Source organism: Manis javanica, chromosome 1 (genome assembly GCF_040802235.1).
Source record: "Manis javanica isolate MJ-LG chromosome 1, MJ_LKY, whole genome shotgun sequence".
Classification (NCBI taxonomy): domain Eukaryota; kingdom Metazoa; phylum Chordata; class Mammalia; order Pholidota; family Manidae; genus Manis; species Manis javanica.
Window position 1 is genome coordinate 201,104,473 of NC_133156.1, and position 27,143 is coordinate 201,131,615.

Genomic DNA, 27,143 nt, shown 5'->3' on the forward strand with positions numbered 1-27,143 from the left:
CCTCTAAATAAGAAAGACAAGATGTTTTCTTTTAATTTGTTTTTTAATTTCCTTGATTAGGGTATTAAGATTCTGTTTAAAATGAACTAGTTTTAACATAAATCAGATAAGCCTTGTGTTCTAGATGACTCAGGAAGAAAAAGCTCAGCTTGCTTTTAACTTGTTTTGTTTAATTGCTTTTTTCTTCATTCTTTTAATGAATATACAATGAAAAAGAAGTCATAATTCCTTCTTGTCCTTGAATTTCCTTCCTGGCTCTGTTTTGGTGAATTGGGAATTACATGAAAGTTATGCAAAAGTGATAAATATGAATGCAAATAAAGCTTGTTGGGAGAAGGGAGAAATTATTCATGTGGTTTGGTAGGTCTGTTAACAACTTTGGGACCAGAAATAATATTTAAGTTAATAGCAATTTCTAGGATCCAGAAAGAATATGGTAATCTGTCTTAAACCAAGATAACTGTGAAATTCACTAAAATTGGAAAATCACATTACAAGTTTCCCCTCATCTCTGAAAGCAGAGTGTTCCTATGAAACTGTTTTGTAAGCCAAAAATGTGTAATGTGAAGGAGCAATTACCGTTATTTATATGGAAAAGTTTTTGAGCATTCCCTGAGATGCAAAAATTCCCTCTATTAGGTTTCTCTGGTACCTTAGGATATATCTTGATAATGGATGCACAAAATAAATTGAGATAAAGCACAGATACTCACAGACACAGTTCAAAACTATGGTGACTTCCTACTGAGATGCTGAGTGTGGTTCCTGGGAAGGAGCTTGGCTGTTTTCTGGCTGCTCAGGCTATGTTCTGCCTCTCTCTCAATGGCTTTTGCTGCAAAACACATGCTAAACACTATTCTCACTTTTCACCTTTTTCTTGTAGAAGCAAAAATTCTCCAGATTTCTTTCAGTTATCAAAAACAAGTACTAATATTGATCTTTCTTAAAAGTGAAGTGGCCTAATGAGAACTTTCAGAAAGCAGGAGAAATCTGTAATTTGCTTTAGTATGGAAAAGTACTTAACAAGTAAAAGAATCATAAATTTGACTATGACTTTCATCCAAATGTTTACTTAAACTCTTCTGGGCTTCTGTGATGCATGATGATCCAAACTATGTTTACATGTTTAGAAGGAGGAGGTAGTGTTTACCTCACAGAATAACAATCTTTTTAAGGACAGTTTTTATTATTAAAGAGTCTTCTTAATTTGAATCAAAATCTGCCTACTGAAGGATCGCCAGTGAGCCATCTGCATGTTGTTATTAGTGCTTCCTAAGATAGTTCTTGAGCTTCTCTAGTGTGCTGTGCTGTATGTTTTCAATTTATGTGGAGTTAAACACAGTCTGTCTCATTCCTCATCCACATTAAAAAAAAACACAAAAAAACACTTGCTATAAATACATCCCCCAACCTCATACCCAAAGTAAAATTTTTCATTTCCAAATTTTGTGTCTTTAGTTTCTAAAACTATTCTTCACAGTGTTTAAATCCTTCCCATTTCTTCCTTGGCCACTTCGTCCTCCTGGTCTGGATATACTCTTAAAGTCAAGTCAGCACTAATCACAGTACCCCAAATGTCTCAGCAGGGCACAGTAAAAAATAAACAATCTCTGGTTCTTTGAATAAAGACAACTATGGTCATAGACTGTGTGTATATGTGTGTGTTTGTGTGTGTGTGTGTGTGTGTGTGTTTTGGTGGGGAAGGGTTGGTCAGTGTTGTTGTTTTATTGACTCACACTAAACTTTTAGTCAGTTGAAATCTCCTAAGATTTTCTACGTGAACTGCTCATAAGTCAGTCTTTCCACTCTCTACTTACCAGTTAATATTGTGAGCCTACTTAAAAGCATGAAACATATCACTATGAAATTCCATATTCAATCATTAGAAAAGAAATTAAAACATCTACTCAGTGTTCTATGCAAGATGTGGGTAATATAAAAGTAAACACGGCATGGCATAAGGAAAGGTAACTGTCCTAGAGAGAATTTATAGCTCAGTAGTAAGTAAAGACATTTTTAAATGTAAATTCCATCACCAGTTAAAAGCCTTAATTTAATGATAGAAGTTAGGACCAACATTCTTTATTAGCTGAGGTCCGTAGAATGATTGGATGTTCACTAGATTGGCATGGTTGGATAGTGTATTTGTTTTCTATTGATGCCAGAGCAAGTTCCATAAATTTAATATCTTAATACAAATTTATTATCTTATAGTTCTGTAGGTCAGAGTCTCATGTGTGTCTCACTGGGTTAAACTCAGTGTGTCAGCAGGGCTGTTTTCCTTTCTGGAGGGTCTAGGAGAGAATCAGCTTCCTTCCTTTTCTAGCTTTCTAAGGTTGGAAAAAAAGCTGCAGTTGTGACCCCTTGCCCCCATCTTCAAAGCTAGCAACCTTGCTTGTCTGTAGCCATACTGTTGTAGTTACATTTCCCTTGGACTGTGTTTTTCTGTTTCTCTCATTGATAAGGAGTTTGTGATTACACCGAGTCCACCTGGGTAATCCAAAATACTCTCCCTGTCTAAGGTTAGCTGATTAGTGAACTTAATGATATCAGCAACTTTACTTGCCTGTGCCATGTAACCTAACATGTTCACAAGTTCTGGGGATTAGGTTGTGGACATCTTTTGGGTGCCATATTCTGTGTACTACAGGTAGAAACATTTAAACAAAAGAAAAATGTAAGTGAAGTCAATATGATAGAGAGGTGCTGCTTCTAATAATTGGAGGCAATTGAACATCAATGAAACATAGGAGCCAAAAGGTACAACTGAATAATAACCTAAGGGTCAAAATGATGAAAAGCCAGAAGGAACAGATAACATTTGCTTTTTAGAGAGAGTACTCTGGCAAGATAACATATTGAGGAATGCAAAACTAAAGATAAGAACATAGCAAAGTAACTATGATTTAGTCAAGAAAGATACCGAGTGCATATACTTTTGCCTAAGCATCAGAGATGGGGTGTGGGGGGATAGTTAGAATCAGGAAGCTAGCAGCATTCTAGTCCATAGCTATAGTTATTTTTAATTGGATTTGAACCCTTTGGGCACTCTCCCTACCTCCACAGTCTCTATAATTCCCTGTTGTGTGCCGTAACCACACACATTGGTATTTCTTGCCTGCTGCCTTGGACATCTAGTTTATGACCCTAGATTTAGAAACTTACCTTGCAATCAGCATATTGTTAATTAGTGTGTTTGGGTGGAGTACGGTGGTATCAGAGCCCTATTTTAGAAGAACACCTTAATAACAGAATGGATTGCAAATTATATTGTTGAAGAATGACGGGGATCCTTAGAGGAAGGTAAATGAGTAAAGAGGTTATAAAAAATAGATCAGGTAAAAGATAATGAGCCCTAAACTATTATGATAATAATTGGGAAAAGAAAGGAGGGATCATATATGGAAAACTAGATTAAAAAACTCCTTCAAGGCGTGTTTTGAGTCTTGTTCTTTCTATGATGCTTAATATGAGGCAGTACATAAAGTAGATGCTTGATAAATAAATCCATAACATTGGAGGAGTTGAATTGGATGTGAGAGGGGAAAGGAAATAATTGAAGATGGCTGTTAAGAGCCAAAACATGAATACTTGGAAAGGTCATGCTTCCAAATGAGTCTGTGGGAAGGAGAATGAATTTCATGATAGATAACATTCAGAGAAGACTTCCCAGGAGACACATTCAAAAGATGGATGAAAATATGAATATGGCCCTCAGGGTAAAGATTATAATTAGAAGGGAATATGTAAATCTTTAACTGGAGGTGATGGTTTATTTCAGTTCACCCAGCAAAAACGTGTGTCAAGATAAAATATGAATTAGTATTGTTGTTTAAAATAAAAAACATTTAGTGCAGACCCATTATTTTATGAACAAAATGAGAAACAAGTAAACATTTGTTTTGCCCAAGGCTCTAAAGCAAGTAAATGGAAGAGTTGGTTCTAGAGTATGAAAGGATGATCTTTGCATTGCATCAACACATTATTTCAATACCTCCTACGTCCCACCAAAAGTTTCCACACTGACTCATTCACTGTTTGGAAGATGGCCATTTTACTCTCTTTCATGTTACCAGATCTGAAGTTGGATGCATTTCAAAAATTCAAATATTGATTGTTCAATAATTAAGGACTTCAAGGTAGCTTTTCCTAAATTTCAGTACCTAGTATGAAGAGAGTGGGCCTGCAAAAAAGCCTAGGCTGAAAGAGACCAGCTTTATTTTATTAATTCTGAATCCTTTGGCCTGGCCACACTGACTTGTTTCCCTTTTTTTAATCAAATTGCTGTTATGAAACAAACTATATTCTTCAGTATTAAATCTCACAAAATTATATAAGACCAATGAATTTCAAGTGCTGCTTCATGAAGTTAACCATTCTGAGTAGGCACCTCAGAGCTACTCCTGAGTGAGTGTTCAGAACACAGAGAGGGGGAGGGCTTTAGAGACCCTGCCTGGACACAAACGAGTACCATAGCATTTTATCTGCTTTAATATAGCACTTTCTTCAGGATTCTGTATAAAATATTTGAAAACTGCCATAGGTTGTTAATCACAGGGCTATGACCAGCACTTTAGATCTTTCCTTTTGAACTTGTGGATTACATTAAAACATTCCAAATCCTACAAATGAGTAGATCATACAGATTCAATTTCACCATAATAGTACCATGGAGCCATCTAGCCTTGTGGTGAGCAACACCTCTGGCCTGTGCCAGCACAGCTCCTTTAGTCTGAGGCCATATTGAAAGGAAAGGTTTTCAAGTTTTCACAATTAAATGTGATGTTTTCCACTAAGAGGGAATAGACACAAATCTTGAGACTTTTTTTGAAAGCAATAAAAATTGTTTTTGTGTATCTTTTTCCATTTCTAATTGTTTCCATTACTATTTGAAAACCACGTTTAATTTTGTGTTATAATCTACAGAATGGTTTTTCAGAAGGCTCATAGAGTGTATTAGGTGTTATTATGACATAGTAGTAAATGTCACCACACGAACATACACAGTCTTCCCAAAAATACTTCTATGATAATTCTATTATTAAAAAGTGATTCTTTAAAAATCATTCAATTGTCTCTAGACAATCAACCCAAAGGAAGCAGTTATTACTCAAACTTTTGTTTGAATCAGATTAATGTCTTCTGATAGTTAAAATTGATTTTAGCTTCAATTTGTTTTAGGTTAAATAACTTCCAGTTTTGTCAAAAACAGTAAAGTTAAAGATTGTTAAAATCTAAGTTGTAGTGGTCTGGTTGGTGAATCCCTAGGCAGAGAATGTAAACCAAGAAAGAGATTTTTGGAGGGTCCCTAAACTAATTCCAGTTTATTATTTATATTAGTTTAGCTTTGTTTTTAAATTCTAGCGCTGCCTGTATAAAAACAGGCTTATTCTTCCTATTTATCTTGTTTTTGTAAAACAATACATTGGTACAGAGTGAGATATATGCTGAATATCTTCTTGTACAAATTGATATCATTATAACTTTCTGTTCTCAGCAGCCCCATCTTTTACTTATAAATACTTGTATATGGTTGTAAAGGCAGTTCTACAATTTTACGTACCTTTCTCCTCTTTATCTTCTTCCAATAATACCAGTAATACTAGTTCTGATTCCAGTGAAGTTATAGTTTAATTCATTACATTAATAATTAATTTAAAAAATTAAACACACTTCCTTATCTATTACAACTTTCTGAGATAAGTGGGGAATGATATTTGGATCCTTTATGGCAGATGAGAAAACTTAACCGAGATAGTGACTTCCCCAATCACACATAATGGCAAAGTAAAACAGTGGGTGGTGTTTTCATGGCCTAAAGCCCAGCTACCCCATGCATGTTTTTTGAGGATGGAGTAATATATTCTCAGTTCTCCTGAATTATCCTGTGTCTTAGAAGATCAGGAGATGTATTATTTCTCAATAAATCCAGTGCTGCCCCACAAATTTATTAGAGAGGAAAATTAACTGATATTAAATTGTTTAACTGGTACTGTTTTCTTAGGTCAGCTAAAATGATTTCTGGTTTGGAGTCATGAAAACATTTGGTTGCAGTTTGTGTGTAGATCTAGTCCATTAACATTATGTCTCCATCTTTTTTTTTTTTCCTGAAAACACCTGTTCTTATTCTTATGCCATTCTAAACTCAGAATGTGATTCAGATTCAGCATTCTTTTTTTTGGGTGTGTGTCTATTTTTACTTGAGTGGTTTTTGTAAGCAAAATGGATAAGTGTTTTGGTATAATGAATATTGCTAAGAATAAACTTTGTCTTTCCCATCTGGTTAAAGAATATTTCTTGATATTAATGAGTGAGTTGATGATATTTAAGATTTGTCAGGATCTAATAAAGTTATCCATCTCAATGGTCAATTGAGTTTACGTTCTTCTGAAGGAAAAAATATTCTTCTATTCATTTCCTGAATCTAATGGCTTTAACTTCCATTTGGAGAACCACATTGTTTTCCAACTAAATTCGAGGTTAGTACTGAAGGAAGTGATGCTCTATTCATGGATCTGGGAGAGACAGCATATGGGAGGTTGCTTAACCCCTGAGTGTCTCCATCTTTTATCTGCCATGCATATTGCAGTCACAGATAAAAACATTCTGTGCACATTTTGAAATCCTGAAAGAAGGCAATTTAATGAATATAAATTAGCAATAAAATTGCCATAATTTACATTTACTATAAGATATGTGGACTACTGGAAGTTTATTTAATTTCTGTTTGATCTACTTTGGATTACCTAGTGATCTAAATTGCATTTTCTTCTTAATGTCCCATCACATTGAATTGTCATTGCACTTTCTTTTTAAGAGCATACAATTTACTTGAGGTTCCTGTATGAAATTGTTTCTTTTATATTAATTTTATACTAGAATGCCTAGTAAGGAACATGGAAAATATAATTAATGTTTCCTCATCTTTGTTTTCTTTTTTGGATATTCATTCACTCAATACATTCAACTCAAAATGTATGGAACCCCGTGCTATGAGCTCAGGGGAACTGGAAAGAAACAACAAAATTATAGTACTTAACACTGTAATGGTGGGAAATAAGCATTAAAGGGAAATAAGAAAATATATAGTGTGTTAGAATGTGATCCATTTTACAGAGCAAAATAAAACAGCAAATGGGACATGGAAGTGCACAGAAAGAAAAGGAGGTGTAATTTATAAGTTTACCATAGAAGACCCTCATTTGCAGGGTAGCATTTGCAGATACCTGAAAGAGATGATTAAATATGTGGTCAATCCTTTTGGTTCTAAGAGAAATGTCTCCTTTCTTCCTCCAGTGAGCCCAGCCTCATGCAGGTAGCCCTCATCATATCATTCTTACATTAACTGCTATAACTGGTTTCTCTGGGTTGGGAATTTAAAGAATTAGGATCTATCATACATTTACAAATACAGCACTATACAACTTGTTTTGTGGACACTAGCCCCTTAGGCTAGTCCCGTCACTAAAGGTGACACTGTGGTTCAGAAAGGTTGAGTTCCTCATCAGCGGCCATGGAGACATGTTATTTCCTTTATTTGTATTGCCCAGTTGTCCCTTTATAACTGCACGTTCCTCTAGATTGCCTAATTCTCTGATTATTTTATGATTAGATACTTTATTTACATTAAAAATTCTCTACTGGTAGCTTTTGTATCTTACCCCTCCAGTCATTATATATTTTTAAAATATCTTTGGTGTGCCTAATATCACAATACATCTTACATATCTTCTGTGATACCTGATGTACCACTGTAGTTGGTATTCAAAAATCCTTGCTGATTGCTTTAATGTAGAAGGTTTTAGAAAGCTAACAACTAAACGGCAGTTCATGTATTTGACTTGATTCTGATAGATATCAAAGGTTCTGTGACATCACCGAAATGGGGTTATGTCAAGCAAAAACGCTGTGAACAAGTAGATAGAAATGACTTGTATCCTGTCAGCTTTTTTTCCCCAGCCTCTCCAAAGGTTTAATACATTCTACAAAATATTAGAAAAACAACCTCAGCTTCTCTTCAAAGAGGACCTTGATATAATTTCTACCCATTTTGTTTGTTCATTTATAAAAAAATTTCCTTCTTGGTAGTCTTTTATTGTACAGGACTACTTTTACACAGATGTGGACAGCAGGATCCACATCTGCCAATTCTGGCTGGGAGAGAAGTAAACAAGCCTTGACTTATGGCAGAGGGGGAGCCCTGGGTTTAGTAAACACAGTGTAGTGCAATGATCCTCCTTTGAAGACCTGTTCCACCTTATTTTGTTTGTCATTTCAAAAGGATTTAATGTTGTTACTGGGACCAGTTTTACCTAAGAAACATTTTCAGTTGTTTCCAATTGAAATCAAATCTCCTCCTGCTACAACTGGAGGAGATTCCAGAGTTGAGAACTTCAGAAATTACAGTGGAATCCTGCTAATTCAAATTATTGATGTGGAGATTTGTTGCGGGTGCTTGAATTTTGTGGGCTTGGAAGTATGTGAGAAATCAGGATTAAAAGTCAACCTATTGCTTCTGAATATGGTTCATTTATTTTGGTGAATGTAGTTTAATTTTAATTATTCATGTCACTGCTGAAAAGTTCTTTGGCAAATGCTCCATAGAAAATGCATCATTTTCTTTTTCAAGCTGTGTCTGTATTCAGAAGTTTTAACTTTCTGTTTGACAGGTATTTCTTTGTGTCATCTATATTAGGAAATAATTTTCAATCTGTCTACAAGAATTCTGAATTTGCTTTCCAAAATAGGTACTATATTTGAAATCCAGTATGTCTCCTTAGGCATTTAATATGCTGAACAGAAAGCTTTCATAAAGATCTTCCTCCCCTAACCCTACCCTGTCCCAGTAAATATAAACTAAATATTTAGTCTTTAAACTTGATTTCACTGTCAGTATTCTTCATCAATATCAAATACATATTATGTTTATAAATATACTTTCAAGCCATTCATTTCTGGAGAATAACTTATGTGTTCTTTATATTAAGCAATATTATAAGAAAATTTTAAGAAATTAAATAAGTGGGAATTTAGGTTTTGAAACAATTCATTGATAACCCCAAAGAACGTTATATAAAAAAATTTAATCATAGGGAGAACACATTATCCCTTACCATTTCTTTTCTCACACCCTGGGAACTGCATCTGTTTTATTTGTCATTTCATGAAAATGTGTTACAATTCTTGGAAATCAAATATCACTTTTCAAAAATCTTTTGAAAAGTCTGTCCTTTTTAGAATTAGAGATGTGAGACACTCCCCTTCTTCTCTCAGACATCATTTGAAAAGGGTTCCAGAAGCCATAGTTGCCTATATTTAAAAAATAAAACGAATTACAATCTTTGTGGCTTATATTGAAAGCAGTAAGAATATGCTTTAAGTCTCTGTAAGGGCCAGTTCCAAGAGGATATGAACAGGCACAGAAAAAGAAAAGAGAATAAGCTGAAAGTGAAATGATCCTCCCATGAGAAATGGAAAGACTTACATAAAGTTACTGAAACATTGACTGGGTGAGACCAAAGCCAATTGATTTAATAGGAGAACTTTATCTTAAAGTACAGCAAGATCAAGATTTCTAGGCCTAAAGCAAATCAAATAATATTTGAAAATTATTGTTGACCTTTCAAATCTTAACTAAACTTGTCCAGCGATTTTCTTGTTAAAACTAATACCCTTGCCTGATCATCCAACCCATTGTGATCAATTGTGATTATTGTTTTTATTTTTTGCTGACATCAGTTTTATGAAGGAACAGTTTACATAAATGACACCCATTTAAAGGACAGATCATTTCTATTACTCCTAAAGATAATTGTGTCTCTTTGTATAGTCCATTCTTGTATCTTCCCCTGGACCCAGGAAACTACTTATCTGCCTTTTGTCACTATAGATTAATACTCATTTTAGATAAATGGAATCACACTGTATGTGCTCTTTCTGTGTGGTTTTATTTATGTAATGAATTTAAGATTCATCTGTGTTTATTCATATCTATAGTTTCTTTTTATTGCAGAGTAGTAGTATACAGTCATGTTTTTATATGCATACTTTACTTCTTTACCTGAATCATATTCTTTTAATATTAAGGGCTGCATTTTTAAATTTTATATCTCCTTGGTACCTAAGATAATCTCTTGTACATAGCTGAGATTGCCTGGCTTATTGATTCATTACTCCGGAGATAGATGTTGGAAAGAAGTTTTAGAATGATCCTGTTATCAGCAGTTCTCACTTTGGATAAAAATTATGTGTTAGAAGTATTAGTAAGAGATAATCTATTAAATAGTTACAATGTGCCAGTTACAATACAAACTTCTTTGAATGCATCATCTCATTTATATTCACAATCAATCCTATTTGCTGTTCATGTTAATATACTTACTTGATTGATAGATGAAGTACAGGGATTAAAGAAGTTGGCATTGATTACACAAGCAACTGCTTGAGTCCAAAGCTGCTGTTCTTCACGATGGTACCGTTTCATCAAAGGAAAAAAAAATCGTTCTTTTTACTTTGCTCAAAACACTGCAGTTTCTCCCCATTTCTTTCAAACGTAAAAGGACAGTCTATACTGCTGCTACAAGGCACAGTGCTGTTGGTTTCGGAGTGGCCTCTCAGACCTCCGCTCTTTGCCTCCCTCACACTAGCCTCCTTGCTATTCCTTAGGAATGTGACACACGCTATCCTCTCTGGGTCTTGACGTTACTGCCCCTTTTACCTCTTAATGCACTTGCTTAACTCACTCATATCTTTCAAATTTTTCTCAGATTTTGCCTCACTGAGGTGTACCCCGAACTTTTCTATGAAATATACCAAACCTCCACCTCTCACTCCTGCCTTTCCTATTCTTTCTGCTTTCATGTTGGCCTTTTTTTCCTCCATAATACATATAATTCTCTAATACAAACATGATTTACTTATTTCATTAGGTTCAATAATTGTTGCCTGTCTTTCTGTGCAGAATATAATGTGTCTCCAAGGTATCTTTGTCAGTGTTGTTATCTGACTAATTCTACATATCTGGCTTAGGGCTATCTCAGTTTGGGCTGCTATGCCAATTACCATAGACTGAACAATTTAAACAACAAACATAAATTTCTCATAGTTTTGGAAGAAAGAAGTCTAAGATCAGGGTGCTGGCAGATTCAGTGTCTAGGTGGCCATCTTCTCACTGCATCCTCACTGAGGAGAGTAGAGAGCAAGCTCTTGTCCCTTCTTATAAATCACTGATCCCATTCATGAGGGCTCCACCTTCATGATCTAATTACCTCCCAAAGGCCCCACCTCCTAGTACCATCACAGTGGTGGTAAGCATTTCAGTGTGTTGACTTTGACACAAACATTGAGTCCATAGTAAGTGTCTAACACATAGTAGGTTCAATAAATGTGTTTAGGATATGAGCTGAGATATTTTTGTTCTTCCCCTATCAACTCTTTTTTCTTCCTCAAAAGAATTGGCATTAAACAATATTTGGATAACTTAGGGACAAGGTAAAATAATAAAAACATTAATATCCAGCTCTATAAACAGAAGTCAGTAATGAATTTAAAAAAGTTTCCTATTTTAATCCTCTGTATAATCTTGTCTCCCTTACATCTCACTAGTTCACAATATAAGTGATATCCTTGATTGCTGCTTAGAGCTGGAAGAAACCTGAAAGACTTTTGAGATCACTTGGCTTAGAAATCCCAACTTTTGGAACATTCAGGAGTTGTGGACCAAATGCATTCCACATGGATTTTGAACTTGAATGTCTTACAATGGAAATTCTTGTTAAATAGTCTTTTGTCTTCATCTACCCTAACCCACTCATTTTGGTGTCTGACCTGGAACTATAGTTAGATGACCTATAATACAACTTCTTTATTTTACAGAATATAAAATATACAAATGGTGAAGCAAGTTGTGTACAATGAAATGATGGCTTAGCACTATTTTCCCTGATGGAAAAAAAAAAGACAAAATCAATATTCTGGAAGAATTTTCCAATTAATTAGAGAAGAGATTAATTAGAAAATGTTATCATTTCTGCCCTTTTAAATTGCCTTTTTATTGAATTCCTTAATACTGGTAAAGTAGCTCATTTTTGTGGGCACTGAGGCTCAAATATGGTGTGCTGTCTTTCAGCATCATAAATTACTCTTAAATAATCCAGGATGCACAGCTTCCATTAAATTGGTGAGGGGAAAAGTGAATGAATCATTTGTAACTTACTTTTGTGGCGATTTGTGGTGAGAACCCTATTCAAAATTCGAAATATTTTATTTGCTGGGTTTTAATATTACTTTCTTGAAAAGCATCAATAATTATATTTGACATAAATGTGAGATGGGTTAACATGAGGATGTCATTTCTTATTTCTAGGAAGAATATAATCTTGCAGGAAGGCCAGGAAAACCTTTTGTTTCTTAGTCAGAAAAGTGTTAGATTGCTATTTGAACCATATTGACATAATTTATCTCTTTAAACAAAACTTCCATTGACAAACTTTCTTTGAATCAATTTAAAAATATAAAGCAGCATTTTTCAAATGGTATCCTCTTCTACTGGATTAATAGAAACTATCATTCCAAAGGTCCCACCTTTACTGAGGTAATTTCTATATGTTATATAACCACATAGAGACCCAACCATTGTATTAGCAGTGTTTTTTGCATTAATATTCATGGATGGTGGTGGAAAATATTTCTTAGGTTTAAAAAGCCTTAGATAATATAAAATAAATTTATGCAGTGAAGTGCTGCTCATATATTATTCTAATTATTTCTATGTGTCCAGAAGACATTAATTAAATGCTTCTGCTTCTATGAAAAGCACGTAAAACTAGGAAAGTTCCACATAAACAATCAGGGTGAAATTTTGAACCTGTCTTTCAGTGGACCTAAATTCTTTTTACTGAAAGTAATGAGCAATTACTGACAGTCTCTCCAATTTCATTTGTAAAAACTCTGAGAATGACTCAAAGTTTTAATAAATTAAGTCTTGGAAAATCCTGAAGGATGCATGAAAATCTTCACTAATGAAGTGTTTTGTTTACCAAACATTACTCCATATTTGTAAATGTATACTCTAAGTTATATTTGTTACAGTAAATTAAAATGATTTCCTATATAATTGAAGATGATGCTAACAGTTCACTAAAAATAAGAATCTTGTAATAAAGATTTATCCTACATTAACATTTTATTTTTATAATTTGAGTTCATTTCAGATATAAGAACAACTTCTAAGAAACATCTTCTGGTCTTTTAATGATTAACTTAGGTGAGACAAACAAAACAAATCCTCCATCAAACCCTATAGATGAGTGTTCTCTTGAGGGTTACTTTTATCTTAAAGTTCTCATAAATTCTACACAAATGTCAACTATTTTGTTATGGGAAAACTTATTCTAGTGTTCAAGTTAAAACAGATTTAACTGCAAAACATTTGTCTTTTTCTGCATTAGTCAAACTATCAAATGAAAAGAGTTTTAATGATGCATTAATGTACTCTAAATGAACCAGTTATTGATATGCACATCCATAAGCATGTGTGTTACTTGGACCCTCTAGGACAAATGCTCAGATACAGTTAGAGGTACAAAAAACTGTTGAGGGGTAACAACTGTGAAAGATAGAAGAGGAAAGAGAGGAGATGAGGAGTGGAGGGCAAGTCTCAAACCATAATATAGATCTGATAACCTCCCAGCTGACTCTGTGGAGAGCTCTGGAACAAAGATTGTTCATCAGAGGAGATTCTGGTTGGGTAGAAATGTCTAGGCCCCAATACCCCATTTCCTTCCTTTCCCTCCACACCTGACCGCTATGCTTAGTCATTAGCTAGGGCTGCCCAGGAGAGCCTAGTCTCAGAATATCTTGAAAGTGCAAATAGTTGGGGGTTTTCAGTTAACGGTACTCTTTGCAGCTGTACAGTGTGTTGTTGAAAGGAATACTGAGTAACATGTGGCAATGGGAACACCTTTATGGCTACTGCAGTATGTAATAAGTGTTTATATACATATGTTTATGAGTCAATATATCTATATATACAATATGTCATGCATGTTTAAATACAGAATGTTCATATTATTTGCAATGGTGTCTTAGACTCAATATATCTTTAAAGTTGGTAAATTTTTTCAACTGTTTAAGAATTCCATGCCAAGATAATTTTGAAAGACCAAACAATTACAACTATCAAGTTAATGCTCTATGTGAAGTTCAGACCAATTAGGTGGCTCTTTCTCAGGTTAACAGCAAGTACTATTGCCTTTGTAAAGTCATCAAATAAATTCTGCACCAATGCATGTGCTTTTTGAATGGGAAAATATAAATTGTGGGGGATTTATGAATTATGATACTTAATGCAAAAATTCTGGTATTATCCAACCTTAGGAGATACTGATCTCTCATTTCCCAATTCTCAGTTCCCAAGAGGTAATAATGGCTTGCTATAAGAATCAACACAACTTCTATCAAGAATTATTCTCGATATTATATTTCCATTTTCAAGACTTCTTTAGTGAAGCAAAGCAGCCTAATCAACAACATGTTCTGTGTCAGGGCCTTTTCACTTAATGTTCTTTCTGTATGTTTCTGCCTGTTTCGCCCTCAGACATTGACAATACGAGCTTCCAAACTTACTGTAATCTCTACTAAAATGTCACCATCCATGAAATCTGAAATAGCAGCCTTCATCACTATCTTCTTCTCTACTGTCAAAAAAGAATAGTTATGCCTACATGATTAAATCAAATAGCTACTTATGTATCTGTTTATCCCAACAAAATTTGCATGCTCTGGAGGTTCAGAGATTTTATCTATATTGTATGCTTTTGTACTTCAGCCCCTATAATAGTGTATGGAATATATAAGAGGCACACAAAAAATATTCACTGAATGGATGAATGGTTGTATGATGAATGAATGAGGAAATGAGGACTATGTTAAATGGTCTCTGTCCATACTCCCACCCCTCAAAAATGAAACTGTGCCTGTGTAAAAACACAAGTTTGCTCAGATCTGGGCTTATGATACCTTTCCAATTTAATAGAAACTCTTAATATTATGTGGAAAAAGGCTATTTTTCTCTCAATAATATACTTAGTTTTTTCTAAAGATATTTCTCTCACCTTGGCATACAATTTCTTGAAAGTAGCAATGTTTTAGCCAGTCTTTGCCTCAAATGATAGCTAATTAATCATTACAGAAATTTCTTCCTCTTCTTTTAAACTTTTAGGAGTCTTTCCAGTACAGTTCTTAGCAAGGTCAATGAGAGCCTCGCAGTATTCTGTCAGATTGTATAATCAAATACTTACATATAGGACTAAACACAATTCCATTCCTATCCACTAGGAAGTGAAGGAAGGGCAGGCAAATGTGGCCTTTGCAATTGACCTGGTATCCTCTGTTTTATGGTCAGTCTGGTAATCATGAAGCATCCCATCAATAAGGCCAAAATTAGTATTGATTTCAACTTGCTAGTTTTCTATTTCTTCTGCCTCTGCGGCAGCAGTATAGGAGATACCTTTTCTCTATGTCATCATATCATGGTTCACTGGCCTACTTTTTCATTTACTTGTAAGATAGAAGTATAGATCTTTCAATAAATCACTAATATTTTCCCCTAAATAATCAATAGTTACTGACACACTGTCTCCCTGGCTGAAAGTTTTGACCTCAAGGATACTATAGAACATCCTTTTTCAGAACAAGAAATCTAAGCCCCTAAAGGAGTAAAATATTGACCATATGTAAAAATGTGCTATGTGTTTACTAAACCAGGGCTAAAATATGTAAATTTTGCAATATTTTGTTAAAGCTTTGAGGATCCACACTCTTATTATATTCCTTATGTTGAAGTGAAATTTAAGAACAGCAGTAATCACAATGAAAGAAATTTAATTATTAGCAGTTTGAGTTTGTGTAGAATATGGTAAAACATATCAAATACCATTGTCTCACTAAGGTAGTGGTATTTAGACATCTCATTTCATGATGGTGCCATTATGATCTGGTAAGGTGAAGATTAAAAGAATTTTCCAGTGCAGGATTTTGTTTATGATTTTGTTTTAATTATTCAATATAAGGAAAAAAATCCTTGAACATATGGTTTAGGAAGAACCAGAATTTACAGTACAAGTCACACTCCTGTAGACTGAAAAAATGTTGGATATGTTTGATCTCAGCTTTGAAGTATGAATGAGTGTTATGCGCCATTAAACAATACCTAATGACAAGTATGATATGACAAAACGCACTAAACAATCCACATTTTCACATAATCTAAATTAAACTTTGAAATTAATAACACTTCAAATGACCACCATTAAATTGAAGTTTCAATCCTCTTATTTCTTTTTAATCTTTCAACATATGGCATAAAAAATAGTCTTATATATTGCATTTATTCAGTGTTTAGTTTCTAAAGGGCAAAGATAATGTCCTTTCCAGGTTCTGTGAAGTGCAGTGGTACATTTTTCTTTTTTTTTTCTTCTTTTTTTTTTAAGGCTAGAGATCCTCTCCCTTTACTGTCTTTGCAATGGATTCTAATGAATGATATTAGGATATTGCTGTACTGAACATCTCTCTAAATATCCCGAACAACTAGAAAGCACTCTTAAAAATTAGATGACATGTAAGATAAGGAAGCATTATATTTAAAAGTTCAGAACCCTGCCCAGTGCATACATCTATGTCTGAGTTATAAATAGCCTATACTAATGTGAAATCTTAAGTTGATAATATGAGCATATAAATAATAGCAAAGTTATTAACATGCAGCATTATAAAGACATTTCAAATGCTTATAAGTTGTATTAATCCAAAGATACTACATGTTTAGAAAAACGTGCCTATTTTTTAATTGTTGGAAAGCAACTGACAGAAAATACTGGAATGATTAAGAAGGCATAACTTGGTCTGATATCCTAAATGTTGTATTTTCCTAAATATATTATACATGTTGTATGCAGTTATATTGGTGAATGTTTTATAAAATTTATGAATATTTGTAAAGTTGTTCCATAGTATTTATATTTTCCGAAGTTTGCTTAAAATGCAATACAAGATTAAAACTTAAATAAAAATTAATGATGCAACCAAAGTCCTAGTCTATACTTAAGTGATAAGTTATTACCTGCAAAGATTTTTAGCTATGTTATATAAATGATCTTGTACTCACTTCAAATATATATAGAAGCTAGCTGGATACATATGGATGTTGATACTGTATATCTTTATTTCTGAAAAGAATGTTCAAGTTGCATCACAGTCTTTTCTTATTTCGAATCTGAGGTTAAAATTATAAAATTAGAAAGGAAGCTACTGCCAGAAATTGTTTTTAATTTGTTTTGATGGAAGACAATTTACTTTTAATTTCCTGAACTTAAAGAATGTTTATTGAACAGCTGCCATGTGTGTAGAAATTAGTTTGACAGGTAGAGTGGGAATCACTGAGGAAAGAATATAGTTAATACCTTTAAGGAACTAAACTTATTCATATTGCAAGTGTCCATAAAAAAACAGAGGGAACCAAGTGCTTTGGATGTTCTGAAGAGATCAGTGAACACTCCCGGTCTGAGGAGCAGTTCAAAAGATTTCAGTGAAGAGGGCATGTCTGATATTTTCCAATTTGAAATCTTGGTGGGATTTTAAATACACTAAAGATAGTTAAGGAGACTTATAGTTCACATTCAATTCTTTATCATTCTCCACATTTCCAGAGTGATTCTTTTTTATTGGAAGTGAAAAAAATTATCAAACTGTGACTAAATATAATGAAAATCTTAGATACTTTGCTGAGAATAGACTTAACTTTGAGGCTATAGTAGTCTGATTTGTAAAGTAGAATGATGCCAGTTAGATATATTTTAATCTGGTATTTCCAAATAACAAGGTTATTTTTCTATGTTGTGACAATCATGGAAAGAATAAAACAGGAAAGCAGATTCTTACAACAGGTAGTTATCAATTCCATCAGGTTAAGAGGAGCCATTTCTTAATCAGTGAAAGTATATAAGTAGTGATTTATGCTAATTATCATATGAAAATTCAATAAGAGTCAAGCCATGGAATTAAAATAGAATACATGTGTTATTCTGATTTTGTGTAATTATTGAGAGTACCGTGTTGGGACAATTAGGAATCTGCTGCTCTCAAAACAATTTGGTATAAAAGGAACATTGCACATTTTTCTGAAGCTATTATTACAATTATTCAAGACTTTCTGCAGAAAGAAAGAAAAGAGGGATGAGGAAGAGAGAGTGGCAGAGACAGAGGAAGAGGGAGAAGAGAGAGAAGATTGGGAGAAGGGAATGCGAAGGGAGAAAGGAAAGAAAAATTGTCTGTTTTCACTCCCAGTTACTTAGCTAATTTTATAGTGTCCCCTCCCACCTTCCATTTCTTTTTGTTCTAGTCCCTCCCACATCCATCCCTTTCTTTACCATTCATAATGCCATCCAAACCCGGGGTTGTTCTTTCCTCTCAGTACTGAATGTGGCAAGTGACCTCTGCCAAAGTGAGAGCAGAAGAAATCCTGACTTTCAGTCCCCTCTGACTGAACCTTGTGGACTTCCTTTCTTTCCAATCTGTATATTCAATCATCCCCTCTCTATTTGCAATTTCTAAAGTTTGCTTTTGATGTTCGGGGGTAATATTCATACCATTTTTTCAGGAAGCTGTATAATTAAAAACAATAGTTGAGACAGTTTTGAATGTTGCAAGGAATAAAGACATGGAGGAGAGTAAAAGATACTACTTTGAGTTCTTTCTGGCTTCATTCTGACAAGTTTTTCCTCCTAGCCATCTCTGCCACCATTCTTGTCTTGAGGGATTGAGAAGGCAGGTATTATTTCTCAGTGCAGAGATGGTGACCAATAGAAAACTGAATGGTCAAATAAAATTTAAAAAAAGATAATACACTGGTATGTATTACTGGGTTTTTCCTACTTTTTTCCCTTAAAAAGGATGCTTATGTTTTGTTTGTTTTATTGTCTTGAGAGGAAAGGTAAAGAATTAACTACATTACAATTTTATGTGAGAATCTTGTTACCAACAACTAGAGTCCAGGTTTAAAGTTCAAGTGAATGATGAAATTTCCCACAGAGTACTCGAGTCTATTCCTTAAACATGCCAATACCTTCATACCGGTGACTGAATCTCATTCTCCCCTCACCATGAGCGTGAATTTAATGGATGAGACACAATGGCAAAATTAAATATATGACAATTATTGACTATAGGCATACCTTGTTTTATTTTGCTGTGCTTTATAGCACTTCACAGATAACTGTGTTTTTTTTTAAAGTTGAATGTTTGTGGTAACCTTGAATCAGGCAAGTCTGTCAGCACAATTTTTCCAATAGCATTTGCTCACTTCACATCTCTGTGTCACATTTTCATAATACTTTCAATATTTCAAATTTTTTCATTATTATTACATCTGTTATACCAGTGATCTTTGATGTTACAGTTATAATTGTTTTGGGGCAACATGAGCCACACAAATATAAGAAGGCAAACTTAAATATATATATGTGTGGGGCCTATTTGTTCCACCAACCATCCATTCCCCCATTTCTCCCCCTCTCCTTGTGCCTTCCTTTTTCCTGAGATTCAGTAATACTGAAATTAGGCTAATTAATAACCCTACAAAGTCCTCTAAATGTTCAAGTGAAAGAAAGAGTTGTGTGTCTCTCACTTTCAACCAAAAGGTAAAAATGATTAAGCTTGGTGAGGAAGGTATGTAGAAAGCCCAGATAGGCCAAAAGCTTAGCCTCTAGTGGCAACAGTTAACCAAATTATGAAAAAAAAAAGGAAATGTTCTTGAAGGAAATTAAAAGTGCTATTCCACGGAACATACAAATGATAAGGAAAACAAACCTTATTACTGGTATGGAGAAAGTTTTAGTGGTCTCAATAGATCACACCAGCCAAAACATTCCCTTAAACCAAAGCCTAATCCAGAGAAAGGCCTGAACTCTCTTCAATTCTGTGAAGGCTGAGAGGTTAGGAAGCTGCAGGAAAAAGGTTTGAAGTTGCAAAAGTTGGTTCATGAGGTAGAAGAAAAGAAGCCATCTCCATAATGTATATGTACTTATGACATATAAGCACAAGGTGAAGCAGCAAATGCTGATGTAGAAGCTGCAACAAATTATCCAAATCTAGTTAAGATAGTTCATAAAGGCAACTACAATAAATAACAGATTTTCAATGTATACTAAACAGCCTTACAATGGAAGAAGATGACATCTAGGACTTTTTTAGCTAGAGAGAAGTCAATGCTGCCGAGCTTCAAACTCTCAAAGAAAAAGCTGACTCTTTTGTAGGGTTTAATGTAGCTGGTGACTTTTAAGTTGAAGACAGTGCTCACTGACCATTCCAAAAATCCTAGGCCCTTAAGAATTATGCTTTATCTAATCTGCCTGTGCTCTGAAAATGGAACAACAAAGCCTGGGTGGAAGCACATCTGTTTACAATGTGATTTACTGAATATTTTAAGCCCACTATTGAGACCTACTGCTCAGAAAAATGATTCCTTGTAAAATATTACTGCTCATTGAAAATTCACCTGGTCACCTAAGAGCTCTGATGGAGATGGACAACAAGATAAATGTTTTCATCTTGCTAATGGAACATCAGTTCTGCAGCCCATGGATCAAGGAATAATTTGGATTTACAAGTCTTATTATTTAAGAAATATGTTTTGTACAGTTATAGCTGCCATAGACAGTGATTCCTCTGATGGAAAACTTAAGGCAAAGTAAATGAAAAACCTTCTGAAAATGACTCACCCTTCTAGATGCCACTAAGGATATTTACAATTCATGGGAAGAGATCAAAGTATCAATATTAATAGGAATTTGGGAGAAGTTGATTCCAACCCTCAGGGATGACTCAGGGAGTTCAGTGAAAGAAGTAACTGCAGATTTCTAAAAATTGGAAGAGACCTAGAATTAGAAATGGAGCCTGAAGATGTGACTGAATTGCTGCAATCTCATGATAAAACTTGAATGAATGAGGAGTTGCTTCTTATGGATCAGCAAAGAGAGTGGTTTCTTGGGATAGAATCTACTCCTGGTGAAGATGCTTTGAAGATTGCTGAAATGGCAACAAAAGACTAATATTTTTACGTTAACTTAGTTGTCGCAGCAGTAGCAGGCTTTAAGAAGATTTACTCCAGTTTTGAAAGAATTTCCATTGTGGGTAAAATGCTGTCAGACAGCATTGCACACTACCGAGAAATTGTTGGTGAAAGGAGAAGTCAATCACTGCAGCAAGACTTCACTGTTGTCTTACTTTAAGAAATTGCCACAACCACCCCAACCTTCAGCAGCCACCTGATCAGTCAGTAGCCATCAGCTTCGAGGCAAGATCATCCACCAGCAAAAGATTAACACTTGCTGAAAGCTCAGGTGATGGTTAGCACTTTTTAGCAATAAAATATTTTGAATTAAGACATATACATTTTGTAGACATACTGCTGTTGCACTATTTATAGATACGATATAGTGTAATCATAACTTTTATATGCACTGAGAAATCAATGAATTAATCTGACTCACTTTACTGTGATATTCACTTTTTTTATGATGGTCTGGTGGTCCACTCATATCTCACTCATATCTCCAAGGTATGTCTGTATTATGGAGAAGTGTATGCCAAATTTCAGGCTCAAAGATATACCTCTGAAAAATGTTTTGGTAATTTTTACTCAGATTTGAAAAGGCTAAATAAAGTCAAGCCATCTAAATTGTTTGAGAAATTTTCCCAAAGCTTTTTGTATTTCAAACTTCTACCCTACTCTGAGAATTTTATCACAAGTTACTCATTTTTTAGGGCAGGATGATATTTCTGAAGCTTTTAACTATTCTGATGATTTTAAAATCCTGTTAGTTTTCATACTGAAATAGTATTCAGTAGCCTAATGTATATCTGAAACTGATATTGCTATAAAAGTATTTAAGTGCTTACTTTTTATGTAGACTTGGGTAATCCAAGAAAATAAAATTAGACTGTAGTACTCTACTGGATCAGTTAGAGAGATGCAGGAATTTTCTTTCCCAACACCAGAATTTTATTTTAGTAATAGAGAATTATTTAGCAAACTCATATTTAGCCAGATCTCTTTGTGACACTAAAAATATAAATTTGAATTAAACAGGGCTAATGGTGATATTGATTCTTGGGGCTAGTGGCATTTATTCTTAGATAATTTTATTACTATTGAAGAAAAACATATTGTGGCAAATGGTTACTACTGCTAAATGTAACAAGTGCCCTTTTTGCCATCATAGTCTTCATCTCAGTTTTAGCATATTCTGAAAATTCTTTGAAGTTAAACTGAGAAATCATTTTTCTTGAGAAGAGACATACAAATAGACAAGGCCAATTTTGTACATACTAGAGGGACATGTATTTTTGAATCGATTATTGAGATACTGACCCTAATGCAACTCTGAATTTTTCAGATCTTAGGCTCTCCAAAGAAGAGTGTAGCTATTGTTAGAAACAAAAAAGAACAACAAAAAGATCATGTCTTTAAAGGATATTTAAAACTTGCCAGACAGAGTATGAGCAATGTCTCATGACTGTTCAGTGGGTTTACTGTTTCTTAGATGGACATATTGTCTGTTTCACACAAACACTCCCACCCAACTAATCCAAGTGACTATTGATAGAACATAGACTTTATTCAATAGTCTAATGTGTTTCCAAGCAGCAAATAACTTCCTTTGGGCCTTCAATATTATATTCACAATACTTTTTTTGTTTGTAATTCTCTACATTTCAAATCTTACAAGATTTTTGTTTGGTTGATTCCCTGTATAATTGTGCCATATAAAAATTATCTTAAAATTAGAAACATTTATTTAAATAGGAACTAGGGTATTATGGAAAAAATATTGCATTTAGGCATCAGAACTTTCCAAGCTTTTTTCAAACCTTAATCTCACTGTCTTCCTAAAGAACCCAATAGATGAAAATTTGACTATATATTCAAGAATACTAAGTAAAATATTTTCCCATTACCTCTCTCCCTTTCATTCTTCCCATTTCTGTGTTCTTCCCCTTTATTTTTAGTATAAGTTATTTAGCCATTCATAAAAGTGGGTGAACACCTTTACATGTGATTTTACATTAATCAAGTCAGCAGTATATGTTTGTTATATTCCCCAGTAGAGTACTTAAAAGGAAGCACAAAAATGGTTTTAATAGTCTCAAAATGATCAAATAAAAATCTCTGTATTAGTTAAAACCAAAACCAGAAGCTTATTCTAAACCAAATTACAGAGTTCTTTATATATAGTTTGTGGGTTGAATTCCCTTAGATATTTTATTTTATGTTTTATTTTTCCCCTTAAAGAGTTTTTTGAAGAGAGATAATTATCTAAAATGCACTTGCAACTCCAATCTCTTTGGACTAAATTAAATGTGTAGGCATATATTATTGATCAATATACAGAAACATTTAAGCTTACAATTCAGACATTGTGGGCAAAAAGACATCCATAAGCTTTTCAAAGAGATCTTGATGTAGGTATTTTTCCATTCTCATCATCAAACATATTTAAATGTAATAAAAACTATTTTATTTCACACTGAGTCTACCATGGGAATTGTTAATGATCTCAATACTGGTTTCAGCAGAAATGTTCCAAATCTCCTGGGACAATTTCATTTTCATATTTTCAGTCAATTGTATCAGAGTTTGTTTGCTTTGAGATCAAGAGGATTTTATTTTGGAAGATTTCACTGTGGGGTCATCAAAGCACCTTGTTTGGTTTTCCTTAGGTCTAACATAAAATAGTTGCTGAAATCAAATATATAAGTAGGGGTAGATGTTTTAAGCTATGCTTAAAATAAGAATATTGGCAAAGTTAGCATCATTTATATTTTCATTTTTGGTAATTTATGGTTAACATGCTTAACTGTTAAACACCTCATTTTAATTTTATACATGTGTATTAAGACATAACTTTTTTGACTAGTAATAAGTGAATCATTGGTTATACTTAATAATGTCTATGTATTAGGATGTCACAGCAGACCAGAAAAGATAGTACATACTGTCACATCTAGAGACAGATTTTATAAAACTGTGTTGCATAAAGATGAGTCCTTTTGTGCTACCTTGCAAGGTTGCTATAGTTACTGAGTGTTGCTTTATGGGAATTTCACTTTTCTTAGTAATATGAGATACTAAACCCAAGGTCTCATTTTATACTGTTCTTAAATCTCCTTTTTGATAAAATCCCCCTTGTTAAAGAGTTTAAATTATTTTTATGATCTTTCTTATTCTTTTTTCCACAAATAAATTATTTTGAATAAAGCAGGAAACAACAACATTGAGCATATGTTTTCCTTCCAGACAGTGAATATTAGGCAGAAATTTTGCTCTCTCCTAGTTGCTGAGAAAAACCTAGTGTTACATTTATTAAAAGGCAATATGTTCTCAGCTGGTAAACTCCATTTAATGGATTACATTAAAATCCATGTTTCTGTCTGTTATTCCAACTTAGTTTAAAGCAGGATTGCGTGCTCCTGTGAAAGTGAGTTTCAAACTGTTAAGAGTTTCAAATTTGCATGAGATATTGCATTTACATTGAAAGATAATATGATCTCGGAAAACATAGTTCGTATTTACCTACTATGAGATTACCATGTCAGATATTGGGGCTCCAGTGTATGAGTGAACATTCTTTAGGAATATACCTAGTCTAGCTTCCACTTGGCTTTGAGGGAAATAGTAATGGTACCTCCACATTCAAAGTATGTGCAATTCTTTCGGGAGAGAAACTTTTATTTTTTCTGGATAACTAACCAAATGGTGCTAGTAACCCTATCAAATTATTCATATATTTTACACAGTTTTGTAACTTCATTGTGTTATTTAAAACAGAGTAATATTCTTGCCAGTAGAATTATGTTTTCTTCATCTTCATACTTTCCCATTAAGTCTGGCTAGGTCCTTTACATTTACAAAATGTTCAAAAGAAATTCAGCAAATATTGCAAAACATCAGTGAACTAAGAAATTGAGTGTTTTCACATGTCAAAATGTTATTGTTTTGATTGTTAATAGCTAATATATATGGAATGAATTACTTTATCTTCATGATCTCATTAAATTATTTAATCCTTATTGACTTTATGGAGTATATTCTATGTTACAAGTACGTGCATTTCACTGATGAAGAATCAAATCTGAGGCAACGAGAAGTAAAATGGTTTGCCCAAAGTCACAATTAAAGAGTTCAGAGATTTGAAATAATAATAGGACTGAAATTGCTAAAAACAGATATTGACCTATTACTTAGAATAGTGTATCATAAAATGTAGACTAAAATAGACTAGGTACAAAGATAATTTTAGTAACTACAATAAAAAATGTGATAAAAAGTAAAATAAAGAAGGGGCATCAGCAAAATGGTGGAGCAGGCAGATTCAAACTCTCATCACCAACAAAAACATCAAAACACAGCATAAACTGTCAGAACAAAATTTCTAGACCATTGAAAAAGTCAAAAGTTTACAGCAACCAAGTAAATGCTGGATTATGAATACAAGTATAGTCAACTGAAGAACATCAATCAATGTGAGTGACCTTCTCCAGCTTACACTTGTTTGAGAGTAATTGCCAAAATGATGACTTCTTTTAGGGCTGAGTGAGAGACTGAGAAGTCTTCCAGACATATAATGAACACAAATTCAGCTAATTTAAGTAACAGTATTTAGTATTCAGTTGGTGCTACCTAGTTGTGCTATTAAGACATACTGATATTATCCTTAGATGCTTCACATATATTTATCTGAAGATTTATAGTCATGGGTTGTTAAATATTCAGTTTGGTATTACAAAATCTAAAATGCCTGACGCCCTCTACTCACCCAAATGGAAACCTATTAAATGTTTCTTTCATTGATGTTACCTTTAGGGTTTTGTAACAGACTCAAATCCACTTACAATGATTCATTTTCTATAAGATAGTATCTTTCATCAGGTAATCTGTGAAAACAAGTGTTTATTGAATATTAATTCTGTGCCAGTAGAAGTTTAAGTTTTACATTTAAGAAATCAAATACTAAAAATATTTTGAAATAAATATACATGCTAGGTGAAAATAGTAAATACTTCTGACAGTTTACAAGGAAAAAAGATGGGTTCTTAAATATTTGTGATAAAGCCAATTGGATGTTAATTTTCTATCTAAAATTTATTTTTCTTCTAATTTCCATTTTCTGTGATCACACAGCGAAGGAAGTACTTGCTAGAAAAATGGGATGGTGGTTGGAGAACTAAAGAAAATAGTTTTTCATATACATATTTGTGTGACTTGGTTTCTTAGACCATTGTGTTAGGATCATCACTAGATTTTAAAAAAATCTGGAGATTGTTTATCTCTAATTTCACTTATTATGCAACTTTATTCAAGGAGATAGGGAGAGAAACCAATTATTTAATAGATAGGTCATCAAGCTATATTTTTTCAAAACTAAATAATGACTTACTTTTTAGTAGAAGTTGCAATTGAAGTTGCTTCACTTACAGAATGAAATCTTGGAATAACCTAAATAGATTTTTTTGAAAGGTTATTCCTCAAGTTCATTTTAAGTCCTCATTTAGGTACTATTAAATATGAATTGTCATAGGAAAATTTGGAATCCTAGAAATAATTTTTGACTTTTAAGATTAATTGGAATACAATTAATGAAGCTTGGATTGAAACATTGTTGAGAAAATAGCATTTATCATACAATACGCCCATTTTTATCTATTGTATGAAATGTTATTAATTTTCCTTAGTATTTTGGGTGTTTTTTTGGCTTTTGACTTCTAAATTCTTGATTACTGCAGGAGAAGCTACCTCAAACTGTAAAACACTTCGTAAGCTTTTGAAATAGTGTGTTTTTGTGCTTTGTACTTACCTTTTTATTTTTACTTTTTATTGAAGTATAATATGCATACAAAAAGGTGAACCTATAAAGTATATAGTTTAGTGAATGTTCAAAAACTTACCACAATCATGTATCTAAGAAGAAGAACATTTCCTATCATCCAGGAGTACCCCTTACTGGTTCAATCGTCCAGGCTCTGCACCTGCACCCCTAAAGATAACCAATATCTGTGGACTTCTAACTAAACAGACTAGTTTTTCCTGA

At 33.5% G+C, this 27,143-nt stretch overlaps 1 protein-coding gene across 25 annotated transcripts in view; it reads left to right on the forward strand.

The window, feature by feature from the left end:
* The window catches only part of NRXN1 (neurexin 1), a 1,077,010-nt gene that overhangs the window by 112,241 nt on the left and 937,626 nt on the right, over positions 1-27,143 (forward strand). For 2 of the 25 annotated variants that reach the window (XM_073213368.1, XM_073213369.1), the window contains one exon: positions 1-26,455. This exon is cut by the window's left edge and continues 13,873 nt beyond it. The exons of the other annotated variants lie outside the window; for them this stretch is intronic. The gene's annotated coding sequence lies outside the window, so the exon portion shown is untranslated. Of the gene's footprint in view, positions 26,456-27,143 lie in introns of those variants that run through there. 25 annotated transcript variants of the gene reach the window in all.